This window comes from Chelonia mydas, chromosome 11 (genome assembly GCF_015237465.2).
Source record: "Chelonia mydas isolate rCheMyd1 chromosome 11, rCheMyd1.pri.v2, whole genome shotgun sequence".
NCBI lineage: Eukaryota > Metazoa > Chordata > Testudines > Cheloniidae > Chelonia > Chelonia mydas.
In genome coordinates, this window is record NC_051251.2 from 45,916,301 (window position 1) to 45,932,795 (window position 16,495).

The window sequence follows — 16,495 nt, forward strand, 5'->3', positions numbered from 1 at the left end:
AATTTTGTTTCTCAACTTCTCTCTGCTAAACCAAGCATAGAAAGAAAATTTGTATTGTTAAATAAATCAATTAGTTGTTAAATGAGCATGTGTGTCTGTTTCCCTGGGGTTGGGGAGAAATCTCCTCCAGTCCTGACTGCATCCAAGAACTCCTACAGCCAATTTGAAATGCTAAATCAAAAGAGAAGTTGAAGTGTATAACAATCCATTTTCTTAGCTCTCCTAGTGTTAATCATCTCTGCTGGCAAATCAGTGTAGGGATGCATGCTTTTATTTTATTAAAAATCCAGTTCTGTGATTTCCTATCCACAACTACTAGTGCTGGCTGGAAAATGTCAACACAAATGACATTTTGGCAAAAAACATATTTAACATTTCAAAATTCCCCCTCTTGCTTTTCTGGATCTTCATTTTTCCTCTTCAGAATCTACATGATTTGAAAGTCAAACACAATGAGCTCAACTCGCGCTCTGGTTCCAGGTCGTTTGCACCATTTGGAAAGCTGCCCTAACAGGGCAGCCAAGGATTCCCCATCACAGGAAATCCTCACACAGGGAACTAGTACAGGCAGCTTTGTGCCGCCCCTTTCAGCATCAGTTTGTTGGAGGGAAGGGAGAAAAAGAAAGGTGCATGCCAGAGCAAATGGAGGTTTGCATTCTGCCAATTTCTTGTCCACTACAGCCACTGCGTCTGCCTGCAGGCAACGTAACCTGGAGCAGCTTTGGAGCGGCTCTAAATTATGTCAAGGGCATTTTCAGAAATATTGTAGTATTCAGTTTCCCATGAAAAATGATAGATTTAAAGGAACAGAAGGTAGTTTATATTCTAAAATAACCTTATTTGTATATTTACAGAAGCTCCTGAATTATTCATAAGACAGCAGTTTCCTGGCCTATGGTATCTATCCTTGTAAAACATCAGCTAGCTAAAAGGGATGTGATCAAACACAGTGTAGGCCATAATGCCCTGTGATTATCAGAAATACATCACCGGAAGAGGAGGGGATCACTTGAGACTAGATTGTGAGAATGTAATTGGCCCGGAGTTGCACTGCCCCACAAGCAGGACTGAGACTGAATTAGCTCAGAGCCACAATCTGCTCCCTTCCTTCCTCCCTCTAGGAAGATGTCTGTGCCAGCCTGTTAGCAGGTGCAGATTCATTTTCATTCTGCACTGGCTCACCTGTGTTGGGAGAACATCGTGCAGGGTAGAGTCAAGGCTCTGCCCTTTGCCGGCCTGCTTGTGTGGCGGGGGAGCTGCAGCCCCAGGGGGTTCTCCCCGCCATGTTGTGACCTGTAAGGTGGGTACAGATCAAGTCATAATCCTGCTCTTCACAGTCATAATGACATACTTGTTCTTCAAGGGATTTATGATTTATCTAAACATATTTACCTGTATATCTTTGCATCTCCAAAGGGCTTCCTGCTGATCCTGCGTAGGCCACCACAGAGAGCTGCAAGGGAGAGGGCCAAGGAGCTGTCAACTGAAGTTACACTTTACATTAATCCTGTGTCCCTAAAGTCCCTTGGGTTCAACATGTGTGGGGAAGAAGCAGCTACTTCTGCCTCTAGCTAAGAGTATTGTCTTCCATCCCCACACTTTGGCTGTGGGTTGGAGGATGGATTTCACATCTCCAACCCTCCTGCTTGTCCTCAATAAAGCCTGACTACTGGGGATGGATATGGGAGAAGTGGATTCCATGCATACAGAATACAACAGCTCAGAAGACAGTAATTGCAGTATGAAAAAGACGGGATTCTATTCATCCATAAAAATACTACAGTACTTATGTAACCTTGGTCATAGATAGGCAATCAGATCATTATAAAAAGTTGCAACTCTGGAGTTGCTTTTGGAGTTGTCTATTGCAGGTATAAAATACCATTATCAACCTTTGTGCTTATGAAATCCTCTCCTAGTCACATTGGCTGTTCAGCAACATAATCACAGCAACCATTTTCTCATCAGCCCCACATCTACCACATGACCGAGGATTGCACTGGAAATGGGTCAGTAGAAGCCCAGGACAACATGGGAGATCAGAATCTGAAACACACGTATTGCAGGGAAGCACTGTTGTTCCTGTTCTACTGGGCAGGCCATTTAGCCTTGCTGAAGTTATTATGAAAGCTAAGGAGGTTCTAAGGTGATTTGGTAGAAAAGCAGGTAGCACACTGATGGGATATTAAAAATTTGCTGGAGGTCTCAGAATACCGCGACCAGCTAGGGAGGTGAGTGATAATTGCTAGAATGTTTGTGGTACTGCACTTTTGTGCTTGAGGTGCAGCAATTTGAGTAAACAAAGAGCTGGACCACTGTTGGCCCTAACACATCCTGCAATTGTGCCTCTTGTCATTATCCCTAACTCCAGCTACAAAACTGAATGGCAGCAGAGGTGGATTACAGTTTTGTGGGACCCTGGTCCAGAGCAAGTGGGGCTCCTCCCCACCCCTTCCTCCTGCCGCCCCTCCCCCCCCCCCAGCACTCCTGCCGGGAGCGGGTGCAAGAGCCCCGGGTTGGTGGGCAGGCAGACTGGGTCAGGGCACCAGGGCATTCCAATTGGCTGGGGCCCCGTTGGCCCAGTGGCTAATCTGCCACTGAGTGGCAATTGTCTGTCAAATGGGCATTAGCTTTCCAAGGAACACCAGTAAACCCGGAAGGAAGATTTTGTATTTCTCTGGTACTGGCTGTTTGTAGGGGTAATATGTTCTTTACAAAGTAATAGCAATGTACACTGGGAAGGTCTCATTGCACAGAAGGAGTCCCTGAAGGCAAGTTATCAACCTGCTTCTGCACAGCCAGCTCATGTCATCAATCTGGGCTTTGTCTCCCTCTACAGAATAAATGTCAGGTCATGGTTTCAAGAGGAGCTCCAGGTGGCAAAAATTCCAGGCTCTACTGAATGAGCTGTCAGAGATGAAATTTTTGGGATTTATATAGGTAGCTAATAGGGGTGAGCCTCTGTCCTGTGGGAGACCATTTTCCGGTATGCACCAACTGGACATATCCCTGAAGCAAACTGCTGAGTTACAAATCAGAGATCTAACATTTATCTGAGGAACCACTCAACAGCAGTAGGAAAGGATATATAGGGACAATAAATGAAACTGCTGAAGTACAATTGTGTGTGGTGGGATTACTTCCAATAAGTGATTGCAGCAGCCTTTCTTTGTGCTTATATATTCCAGTACTTTAGATGTCCTTTATATTTATGAAAATTTGGATCAATGCAACTTGCTATTTTATGTTTCTTTTTTCAGTTTTTTGCTAGAGCTAATATGCTAACTGTTCATTATCAGAACTATTTGTTACAAATATGCAACAACATTTTTCATTATAGTTCAGTTGTACCATTGGTGATTTCCAGTTAAACTGTTTTATAATTATGGATTTAATGGTAGTAAGAAACACATTCATATAATCTACCTTTTAAGTTGCACAAATAGTTTTAGTCGATATTTTAACGGAATATGACTTGAATTATTTCCCTTATGTTAGCGCACAAATCAAAATTACATAGTGGTTTTCCTTGTTGATTATGCTCTTTGTTACCTTTTACAAGGATGTTTGTTACCTAGTTTGGTATATAACATAAGCAACTAATTTACCTTCACCGAACATGACCACAATTTTTATTGCCTGCAGTATAATATTTGATCCAAGCATTTCTAAAATAGCTCAGGAAAATTAAGCCAGAAAATGGATTGTTGTTGTTTTAAGGGAAGTAGTATTAAGTGAATCCTGGAGAGATCAAAACTAGGCAGATTTCTATATTTCTTGAGCTATATTATTGACCTAGATATGGAGACTACTTGCTTTGCAGTCCTGAACATGAAAAGTGTCAGAGGCATCCCAATTCACTGGCTAGCAAAATCCAAAGGTTGTTAGCTTTGCTATGGATTTTCACTGACATGAGTAAAAAAAAATATGAAGCTGGCCATTATGTGAAAATGATGATAATAAAAAATACCGAACTTTTGCATTAAAAAGTAAAGCTAGGACAAATCAAACACTTAGTTCCAAACATTGGTCTTCATAGTTCTGTCAATCCCCTGAACTTTCATGGAAGTTGCACAACTAAATGAAATATTTTATAAATTTCTCCTTCATCGGTTTGAAACTTTGATATAAAAATTAACTTAATTGGGAGATGTGCATAAATAAGGCCATCCATTCCGAATTTTACACATCCCAATTTCAACATTTTGGCCTTGAAGCTGGATTTTCTGAATGGCACTAGGCTTAGTTCATTTTCTGGCAAGGACCCTCTACAGTCCTGAAAAGCCCTCTCTTTTAACCCAACCTTGTCCAATTTCATTGCTTCAGCCTAGGTGATGAGGACTGAAAGAGACTTCTCATCAGAGCCCCTCAACAACAGTTATTTAATCAGCTGAAAGAGTGATTTCTAACTGACTTAGGACACTTCTATTTCCTCGGTGCTGTGATGGGAGTATCCTAAACATCTTCAGAGGATCTGGATTGTTGTTACTGCCTGGGAAAGAATTTTGTTCCTGGCACATTTAGGAGAAGGCTCTTCCCTTGTTGCTTTTAGTAAAGTGCTTAAGAAATGGCCATCCGCCCCTGCCAACACCCCTCATTTCCACATGGTTGTGAAAGGGAAAAAGAGAAGTTCTGTTGCCCCCACCTCACCTGGTTCCTTGAGGGAGGAACTGTGAAGAACTCTGGCAATGTCCCATCAGCTCTTTGTCCACTGCTTTACCAGGTAGATCTCAGCTTTCAAAGCATCTCCTGGCTTCCACCCAGGAAGTGATCTAGGGATTGTAAAAAAATAAATTACCATCTAAAATGAAACACAGCATTTTGTTTTAAAAGACCAGGTTGGAGGTTTTTGAGCATGTGGGTGAGGGTTACAATAGCATTACACCCTGGGCGTGTCAGGTACATCCTGATCAGTGAGGGGGCTGGAAGCTGGGGGGTTGAGTTAATGAGGGCACTGAGAGCTTCATGTACTGGCATCATAGACAGTGGTGTTTCAGTCACAGGTAGAGTACCTGTCTGTACATTCCCAGTTTGAGGGAATACTTGAATGGCCAAGTCCACTTCTCCCCCTCAAATATGCTAGGGGTGCAGGGCTGAGAAGGAAGGCCCAGCAGCCCCACTGCACATGAAGGGAGAAAGGGAAGAGCCAGAAACTCCCCATACAATATGGGGTAGAGGGGGAAAGGGGGATACCACATTCCCAGTATAACCCCCAAGGAGATTACCTAGATTCCTGGGGCTCTGTCTGCTGGCAGCTCAGGGAGAGGCAGACTGTCCCTGGTAGGGAGGGGGAGCCAAGGCAAACTCCGAATGTGCCCGGCAACCAGTAGGGAGCGAGATGTCTCTCCCAGGGAGTTCAAGAAAGGGGAAAAGCCATTTTTGAGTCTGTCTGGAGCCAGCCAGGGCAAGGACCGGACTGGCTGTGTGGGAGCTGGTGAGTCCCAGGCCTGCATGCAGGGTTCCCCCTGAGAACTGGTCTCTAGGGACCTGAAAGCAAGATCCCTTAGCTGGGCTTTTCCTTCTCCACTGATGATTCCCAGTTTGTAGAGTTTTGCTGGGAAACTTCCCCAGCCAGGCTGAGTTAGCCCTCCAGCTCCCTAGGGGAGACCAGTCACCACATGGTCAGCTCTGCTCTGTCTGCTAGTTCAGGGCCGCTGCCTGCTGTGTATGTGTCTGGACGCTGGGCTAGGAGACTACAGTTTGGATTTTAGTACAGTTGTGTAATCTGCACCTGGAGCCCTGCACCCCTTTGTGGTGAGGGGAAATCCTGGGACCTATGCAGCCTGATTCCTGCATGAAGAGGATCCCTATTATGTGGCAAGTAAGTGGGGGTTACCCTGTGGTTAGAATTTTCTAATACACCAGCTGCCCTGGTGACCCGGCCAGGAAGGAGCGAGGGGGGTGGAGGCACTGCCAAATAAATTCATAGGAAAAAATAAAGAAGATACACCCTCCTGAGTGGGTGGCGGGATCCAGAAGAACCCAGCCCTGTCCATCAAAACCTGTAAGCAGACTGGCGTTAAAGAAGGTAACTGGGTGGAGAGGGGGCGCTACACCAGTTTGAGGGAATATTTGAATGGCCAAGTCCACTTCTCCCCCTCAAATATGCTAGCGGTGCAGGGCTGAGAAGGAAGGCCCTGCAGCTCCACTGCACATGAATGGAGAAAGGGAAGAGCCAGAAACTCCCCATACAGTATGGGGTAGAGGTGGGAGGAGGGAGAGGAGGATAATCCTCCCATTTGCTCTTGGTTTCTGGAGTCAGGAAGAAATATAGAGATCTCTGACTACTTAAAAAGAAAAGGAGTACTTGTGGCACCTTAGAGACAAGGTGCCACAAGTACTCCTTTTCTTTTTGTGGACACAGACTAACACGGCTGCTACTCTGAAATCTAGCTACTTAGTTATTTATCAGAGGTGGGGAAAGGGTTAGAAGGTTTTGCCTCTGCTCAGAATAGGCTTTCCCTGGAGGTTCCCCATTGTTGGGATTAATCACGTTGTAAGAGCTTTTCCTTTAGAATAATTGGCAGTTTTATCATATTAGATTAAATAAATCTCCACTAGATGTCAGCGTAACACAGTTTAGAGCCATATATTTGACAGCACCTGAAGTTATGTAACACTCTGGCTCTGCTGGAAATGAGCTTTATAGCAGCCAAGGTACTTGAGCTTACATGCCTTTCCTTCCAAATGCTTTTTTGTAAATAGGATATAAAATATAACTTTGGAAGGAAAAGCTGCCTGTAGAAGGCTGAGGATCCAGGTAATTTGTAATGGGATGGTGCAAGGTCCACCTCTGGGTCACAGTTCAATGATACCTAGTAAGCACTGTCTGGAAATTGTTTCCATATGTTGGCTGTGTGACAGCCAGGCTCCGTGGAGTTCCTAGTGGGCATGGATAAAAGCACAATTCCTGTCAGGGCCAGCAGACAGGCAGAAGGAGGCATGGGCATGGAGACTGAATGCCTCCTGGAGGATTCTCTCCAAAGCAGGGTTGAGGTCTATTGATGGGGTGGTATGATGAAGCTTGCACTCCTGTTGCCTTTGCATTACCTGGCCTCATAGTAAGCAGAAAGCTTTATTCTTCACGGCTGCCACTCTGTCATCCTCCATAACCACTAAATTCAGTTAAAAAGTATTTTTTAATTTGTTCAAAATGAGAGGACCCAGCTACAGCCTTGTTAAATAGAGGTGTTCAGCACAATACTCATTTCTCACCCACTCTCATAAAACAGGTTTGAAATCTACAATAGTAAACATATTCTTATGAACCTAAGAGGATGGAAAAAACATAAAACATTTTGGGTACTAGTCTATGACCATCCCACCTAACACTGTATCCATCTGCTTTGGATATATATCCCAGAAAAGAAAGAAGGTATATTTGGAATTGTAATGGGCTGCACTCACCTGTTACACGCACCCCCTTGGCCAAGTGCATATGCCTGCCCTTTCTCTCAGTTTGCCCCTGCTCCAGGATAGAGCGGTGCCCGAGGGCTCCCTCCCTGCAGACAAAGTCTTCAGCCTGTTGGGGGCCTTTCGGTCACAGCTCTCCAGATGGGCCACTACAGTTCAGTTCCCGCTCTAGGGTACGTCAATGTCCAGGTCACTTCCCCCCAGTGGCTAATGGTGTGGGGAGGAGGGACACAGGCCTGCCCACTACTCCGGATCCCAGCCCAGGGACCCTGTAGGTAGCAGCCATCTACTGTGTCTCTTTATCTATGCCGCAACACTGATCTAATTCACTGGGCCACTTCCCTGCACTGTCTTCACCCTTACCTCAGGGTCTGGCCCTAATGGAGTTCCAGCAACCAGGGCTCCTTCTCACTCTCCCCAGCTTTTGGCAGCACTGCCCTGTCTGAGGTTCTGCAGCTCCATCAGTCACCCATACACCATCCATGCTCCTACAGCTCCAGCAAGGAACTGAACTCCCTTGTGCCCTGCAGCTGTTCTTTTACTAGGCTGCTGAGCCCTAATTGGCTGTGTCCCGCACAGCCACTCTAGACAGTTTAGAGGATCCTCTCCACTGATCTTTTCTGGGGAAGGGTGTGGCAGGGCCAGGAGGCCTCCAGCAGGGGGGCTCAGAGTGTCTGGTATACCCCGTCACAGGAATATTGACAACTGGCTACAGTACCAATAAAAATGCAATGATATCAAATAAAAATAGTCTAGTTTGAAAGACAATCGCCTTGAAACAACAGCCAAGGCAAAGCGTGGAAGAGAAGGGAAACCTGAATGTAGGAGAGAAGGATTTGGATCATCTTATTCAGGTCAAAGTTTTGCAGATGGCTAGCGTAGGCCTGACTTGACATAAGTTACTGACCTCATTTCTTAGTGGGCATAATTGAGAAGGTGAATGGAAGGTAAAGTTGTAAATAGGGGCTTGCTTGATAAACAGTAAGCTGGAGTCAGGATGTCTATGCTAGCTAAAGTAAGCAGCAACATGCTGATGCTAGGGGCCTATGGACAAGCTAAACCTGGAAAGTAAAGATCAGGTTCCACATGAACAGCACGTGGACAGAGCATGCTGTACAGGGATTGGTTCCTGCAAAGTAACCAATCCAATCCAAAACTGTGTACTTTAATGTATAGAAAATGCAATGTAATGTATAAATGTATATAAAGGAAGAGGTTGTCTGTGTAATTTTGGATGTGTACTACGCTCGATACCCATGCCCTATGCGTGAATCTGATCAACTCAGCATAGCTTTGCTGTATGGCAAATAAAGGAACCTAATGAAATCCAGAGTCAAACTGAGTGTTTTGGATTCCAGAGAACTGGATGAATTGTTCTCCCAGAACTGGACAAGGTGTTCTGGATAAGCTGAGTGGAAAAGGTCTTGGAGAGAATCCCAACAAATAGCTATCATCCACATGAAGTGAAAGAGTGTTCGGTCCTTTATTCTTTACTAGATTAACTATTAGACTGCCTGGATTGAAAGCCCCCCCCCCCCCTTTTTTTTTTTTTTTCTTCTTCTAAATACACATTCATGCATATCTGACATCTGGAAATTAGCCAAGCCCTGTTAGGGTGCTTTAAATAACAATTTGTCTTTCATTGGAGTTCTTATGCTTTACTCTCCATGTTCTGTTCCAATGCTCAAATCTTGGAAGAGTTTATTCTAATCAGTGAAAGTCATGGTGAACTATTACTGTGTAATTTAACAGGGATTGTCTTGGCACTTGACTTATATTTTGTTACTAGAAGAGTGACCTCAGCTAAACATTATAAATCAGGTAAAGCTGACAGAAGTGACTTGTAGGTTTCTAAGGCTTTCCACTTTGATGATATACTTGCTTATTTAACTATCAGGGACTAATATGATTCTCTTATTCTCCAGTAGCCATTCCAGAGTGTAATAAATTGAGTTATGATGCAAGGTTAAATATTTTAAACACACCAAACTGCTAATGATTTGCAAAGGCTTTAACTGAGTGATTAAAGTGGCCATTGATTTTTCAGTCCTCAACCTACAGTGTAAATCACACACTTTGTAAAGGAAGTCTTGCACCATCAGATTTAGACAGTCTTCAAAGTGAGGCCTATGTAATCACCACTGCACACTTATAGGCTTTACTTGCCCTATTAATTTACATTAGGAACCTGGAGTGAAGCTATTAAACTACAGACATCTTAAGGTGTTGCCTGAGGTAGGGTCCTTATTGAAGCCAATTACAGAGTCAAAGTGCAAAGGGTGATACATTCATGCAGATTGCTCAAATTTACACTCTAGAGCCAACATAGCTCTACAAAAATGCTGGAATCCCTACAGAATCACTGCCAAGTCCCACAAATTGCACTGCAGGGATCCAGGACTTTCTAGTTTATGGCATATATAGTCTCCTGCTCGAGACAGAGCGTACCAAGGGATTTGTAAGAGAAATCCGGTGGGCAGTGAGCCATGTAATCTACAACTTGATCATGGTTCCTTATTTCTATTTGGAGATGAATTATTTTAAATCAGAGCATGCCTCAGGGCATACGAGGTCTAGCGCTATTGAATGCCAGAATTATATAGCAGGCACTTGTGGCTCAGGCTTGGTTGTGTCCTGACACTTAGTGGGAACATGCACTCCACAACTTTGAAAAAAAGCTCAATGTTAAATGCAGGCTTAAAATGATCATCTCCTGGTAACGTAGTTGTACAGCTATGAGATTATGTTGCTAGTTTCTTTCGGCTTCAATTTTTTCCTTGATCGTAACTCCTTTTGATGTGACTGTTGAATGAATTGATCCTAGTAAAGTAACACTCTCCTTCAAACATTGCAGCGTGATGGTTAGATGGGATTATACTTTACTTTTTTGGCAGTCCTGGAAGACCTAAAAAGGTATTCCATTGCCTTGAGAACATGCATACCCATCCTCCCCTCCCTCCCCTACCTCTGTGTGGTCAGGTTTGGCATAACAGTCTGAGAAGGAACTGCTGATACTTTTTCTTTGTCCTTTAAATGGTGCACATCATGATAACAGTCTGGGTTAAACCAAAATTGTGCAGAGGTCATGCTAGGTTTGTTAGCACTATTTGTTTATTTGGATTTACACAACTCCATTACATTAATGGATAATCTAACCAACTAAATACATGCCTACTCTCAGCCCTTGGAATCTTTGCCACATGATAATGCAAAGAAAAATAAACTGAGAAACTTCCTCAAAGCCAGAAAAGGAAACCAAAACCACTGCAGTCCCCAAGACCCAGTTCTTGACACAAAAGTTCCTCTTTATCCTGGGAAGGAGATGACCTTTTCAGAGTTTTACAAGGCTGGAGGTATTCTGGACCTTGAAGAAGAGGGAATTCAGAAGTTCAGGGCCCATCATAGCAAATGCTCTGTTAGCAGCTCGCTTATTGTCCCTGGCACTAACTTTGGCTGTAAGGACCTTATTTGTCGCTTGAGGTTTTTTATTATTAATAATAATAATAATTATTATTATTATTATTGGGGAGGTGGGTAGGAGTCAAATGTCACTAGACAGGTTAAGGTCTTGCCTCTTTTTTGTTTGTTTGTGTGTCTTAAATCTAGCAGAATTTTCCATACTTCTCCAACACTATTATGATCATGTTGAGACACAAGCTATTGGAACTGCTGCTGCCTCAAAAGAGTGCTCAAGTTACTACTTACTACAGCTGCCAAGCACTCTGCAAACATCAGATGAGAGTACCTACCCTTGATACTTCATGTACTGCACACTTAACTGTCTTTAGCACAAGTATTAAATGCTGGCATGGATCAGACTCAGAAGACAGCAACAAATAGAAGTTACTCATCTTGTAGTGCCTTTGCTTTTCTACCTCTTCCTTTTTCTAGGAGATTGAAAGAGGAAGCTATTTCCTCAACTGTTTTTATGAGAAACTGACTAATGTGAAAGTTTGAGCTCAATATTCAGCTGATGTGAGCTTAGTGCCAATGCTCAGGGCTCCTGAGTGGTGGGGGAAGCAAAGATGGCTCTAACTTATGCTGCAGTTAGAATGGGGCCATAATGTTGGTAAGGACCATTATGTTATAGGCGCTGACTTACTCAGATCCCGGGGGGTTCTCAACCCCCACTCTGTCCCAGGCCCCGCTCCCACTCCACCACTTCCCCCAAGCTTCCACCCCCGCCCTTTCCTGTCCGCACTACGCCCCTTCCTCTCACCTCTTCCTGTCCCCGCTCCTCCCCTCCCTGCCAACGCCTCCTGCATGCCACTGAACAACTGATCCACAGCAGGCAGGAGGTGCTGGGGGGGAGAGGGAGGAGCTGGCTGCCGTTGGTTGCTGAGCACCTACTCCAGTCCTGGAGCACTCATGGAGTCAGCACCTATGTTGGGGGCATCACACTGGCAAGCATCAGCTGGAGCCCAGTGCACACCTGCTGGCCCCCTTCTCCCTCCATCATCCTCATGCCAGAGGCAACATGTGGGAGGGGGACATGCAGGGTCATAGTGTTGTGCCCTGCCGCCCCGCCCCCAATTTACTGCTTGGATTGTACTGAGCATGCTTACATGGACTAAGCATGCTCAGTAACACTGCTGAAGCCCGCCGCCCTCACTCTGCCCCCTCACTATTGGCAGGCGCGGGTCATCTGTGCCTCAGCTCATGCTGTCAGTCTTGCACACACATTCTGCGCCAGGAGTGGATAGCACAGAAACAGTTAAATCAAAGCCACCGTGCATTCCCCTCTTCCTGGGGAATCTTCCCCTGCCCAGCAGTGCAAAGCAGGTAGAAGTGGGGCCAAAGGATCTGGCCCATAGTCTGAAAGTTAAGTTGAATTCATGGTTCATGGCCAAATTCTGCTGCTTTGCTACCTGACTAATCAGGAGCCAATGGGGTTACACTGGAGTTAAAAATCTCTACATGAGATCAGGCTCAGACCTTCGTTATCATGCAAATATATAGCATATAAGTATTATGGGCCATTTACTGCCTTTACTCCACCCATGCTCCCACATCACATCAGTAGGAGTTGTTTATGAGCAGTGATGAGAGCATATAACCTTTAGTCTTAGCTTGCAGCCTCATGGGCAAATTTTTTCTCCTAGTTACATTACTGTGAGGCTGAAACCAAGGAAATAACTCCTGATTTATGACAATGTAACACTAGATTTTTTTGGACCTGTGGGGCTGTTTCTCTTCTTAATTACAATACGTTAAATCACTAGTATTCCCACTGCAGTGTGGGATCTGAATCATGGCCTAAATCTCACGTCACACACTTTCTTAGACTAAATATTTGGGGTTGTGGGTTCTGTTTCCTATCTGAGTTCCTAGGGAGGGCAGAGATACAAGAGGGAACAGGAGTCCATTCATTTCAGATTTACATCAATGTATCTGAGAGCAAAATGTGGCCCTTAGTCTGCACGGTGACAGTAATGGGAGCTGTGGGTGCTCAGAACCTTTCGAAAAAGAGACCGCATATTTACATGGATTTACATGCTTAACTTTTGGCACCTAAGTCTGGAAATTTTGGCCAAAATATTTTCATATTGATTCCATTGAGCATTCTGTATGTGGATCAATGGTGTTATATGAACCTCAGTGCATGTTTTATTCAGGTGTTTATTCTCATCTTCTGCTTATAATTCAGTGTGAAAGGTTTGAGACACATCAGGCTCTATTGTCAACACAGCTCTGATGACATGCAGCTGTCTATCTCCTGCCCTGCAGTTGTGCTCAGCAGTGTCAGAAAAATGTCACAGTGCCTGAACGGGATTAACACCATGATGACTTAAGAGCTGGCTCAAAAGCGTTGCTGGTGGGAAGGCGTATAACATAAGTTAGCAAACGCTGATCTTCCTCTACCGCTGCACTTTTTGGGCTCACTAGACTCAGAACCCAATTTTGAACAACAATGGAAATACCTTCTTTCACCTCCATCCTCTGAGGAACCTCTTTTCCTTTCCCTTGGCTGAGAACCGAGCCACACCAATCCCTTCACTCATTCCGTCCAGGGTGGACTATTGTAGCTCAGGCCTGGTCTACACTACGAGTTTATGTCGGATTTAGCAGCGTTAAATCCGAATTAACCCTGCACCCATCCACACAACAAAGCCATTTTTTCAAAATAAAGGGCTCTTAAAACTGATTTCTGTACTCCTCCCCAACGAGGGGATTAGCACTGAAATCGACATCGCTGTTTCGAATTAGGGTTAGTGTGGACACAATTCGAAGGTATTGGCCTCCGGGAGCTATCCCACAGTGCACCATTGTGACTGCTCTGGACAGCACTCTGAACTCGGATGCACTGACCAGGTATACAGGAAAAGCCCCAGGAACTTTTGAATCTCATTTCCTGTTTGGCCAGGAGAGCTCATCAGCACAGGTGACCATGCAGTCCCAGAATCGAAAAAGAGCTCCAGCATGGACAGAACAGGAGGTACTGGATCTGATCGCTGTATGGGGAGAGGAATCCGTGCTATCAGAACTACTTTCCAAAAGACGAAATGCCAAAACATTTCAAAAAATCTCCAAGGCCATGAGGGACAGAGGCTACAGCAGGGACGCAACACAGTGCCGCGTGAAACTTAAGGAGCTCAGACAAGCATACCAGAAAACCAAAGAATGAAATGGATGCTCCGGGACAGAGCACCAGACATGCCGCTTCTACGCTGAGCTGCATGCAATTCTAGGGGAGGCTGCCACCACTACCCCACCCCTGTCCGTGGACTCCAATGATGGGGTACTCTCCGCCATGGCTGAGGATTTTGCAGATGGGGAAGATGAGGAGGAGGACGACGAGCTTGGGGAGAGCACACAGCACACCGTTCTCCACGACAGCCAGGATCTTTTTATAACCCTGACTGAAATACCCTCCCAACCCAACGAAGCCAGAGAAGGGACCTCTGGTGAGTGTACCTTTTTAAATATAATACATGTTATAAAAGCAAGCGTTTTTTAATGATTAAGTAGCCCTGAGGACTTGGGATGCATTCGTGGCCAGTACTGCTACTGGAAAAGTCTGTTAACGTATCTGGGGATGGAGCGGAAATCCTCCAGGGACATCTCCATGAAGCTCTCCTGGAGGTACTCTAAAAGCCTTTGCAGAAGGTTTCTGGGTAGAGCAGCCTTATTCCGTCCTCCATGGTAGGACATGCCATGCTAGTAGCAAGTAATCTGGTATCATTGCATGACAAAGCCTGGCAGCGTATGGTCCCGGTGTTTGCTGGCATTCAAGCAACATCCGTTCTTTATCTCTCTGTGTTATCCTCAGGAGAGTGATATCATTCATGGTAACCTGGTTGAAATAGGGGAATTTGATTAAGGGGACTTTCAGAGGCACCCGTTCCTACTGGGCTGTTTGCCTGTTGCTGAAAAGAAATCCTCCCCGCAGTTAGCCACACGGTGGGAGGGGGGGCCATTGGCACTGAGCTGTTCGCGTTTGGCTAGCAGGGATCTTCCCTGATACCAGCCAGGCGGTGGGGGGAGGGGAAAAGCGATCATCCCAGAGAATTGGATGGGGGGAGGGGATTAGTTTGGTTTCTGCTGCTGCACGTTAACAGGAAAACTGCAGCACTAAATGGCCAAGTCAACGGGCTTTGCTTGGTATAGGAAAGGAGGGGGCTGCTGTTATGAAGGTTGCAGAAGCTGAAAGACTATGGCTTACCATGGCTGCCTGCAAGCTGAATTCTGTTGCCCGGCCCTGCGTGTGTGATCTCTAGCACCAAAGCTGCAGGCACTCAATATAAGATGCAAAATGCGACCTTGTACCAAAATCACATGTGCTATGTAATGTGAATAGCGTTGTTCATCATGAAAGAGTATAGCCATTGTTCTGTAAATGTATCTTTTTAAATACTTCACTCCCTTTTTTTCCTTCAGCAGCTGCAAATGTTTCAAGCCTCCCTCCTCCGTCCCAAAGGCTATCTCAGATAAGGCGGCGAAAAAAATGCACGTGCGATGACATGTTCTCTGAGCTCATGCAGTCATCCGGCACTGACAGAGCTGTGTGGAGGGACACAACAGCAGAGTACAGGATGGTGGCCGATGAACGTGAGGAGAGGTGGCGGCAGGAAGATCAGAGGAGGCATGAGGAAACGCTGGTGCTACTGCGGGATCAAACGGACATGCTCCGGCGTCTGGTGGAGGTTCATGAATGGCAGCAGGATCACAGACTGCCGCTGCAGCCCCTGTTTAACTGCCCTCCCTCCTCCCCAGGTTCCATCACCTCCTCACCCAGACGCCCAAGAAAGTGGCGGGGGGAGGCTCCAGGCACCCAACCACTCCACCCCAGTGGAGAGCCCAAGCAACAAAAGGCTGTCATTCAACAAGTTTTGAAGTGGCCTTTTCCTTCCCTCCTCCCACACCCCACCCGGGCTACCTTGTGAGTTATCTCCTTATTTTTATAATCAATTAATAAAGAATACATGTTTTTTAAATGATAGTGACTTTATTTCCTTTGCAAGCAAGCTGTGATCGAAGGGGTGTGGGGCAGGTGACTTACAGGGAATTTAGAGGCAACCAAGGGGGTGGGTTTTCATCAAGAAGAAACAAACAGAAGTGTCACACAGTACCCTGGCCAGTCATGAAACTGGTTTTCAAAGCTTCTCTGATGCGCACCGCTTCCTGCTGTGCTCTTCTAACCACCCTGGTGTCTGGCTGCGCGTATTCAGCGGCCAGGCGATTTGCCTCAACCTCCCACCAAACCATAAACGTCTCCCCCTTACTCTCACAGAGATTGTGGAGCGCACAGCAAGCAGCAATAACAGTGGGAATATTGGTTTCGCTGAGGTCTGAGCGAGTCAGTAAACTGCGCCAGCGACCCTTTAAACGTTCAAATGCACGCTCTGCCACCATTCTGCACTTGCTCAGCCCATAGTTGAACAGCTCCTGACTACTGTCCAGGATGCCTGTGTACGGCTTCATGAGCCAGGGCATTAAGGGGTAGGCTGGGTCCCCAAGGATAACTATAGGCATTTCAACATCCCCAACAGTTATTTTCTGGTCTGGGAAGTAAATCCCTTCCTGCAGCCATTTAAACAGACCAGCGTGCCTGAAGACGCAAGCGTCATGAACCTTTTCCGGT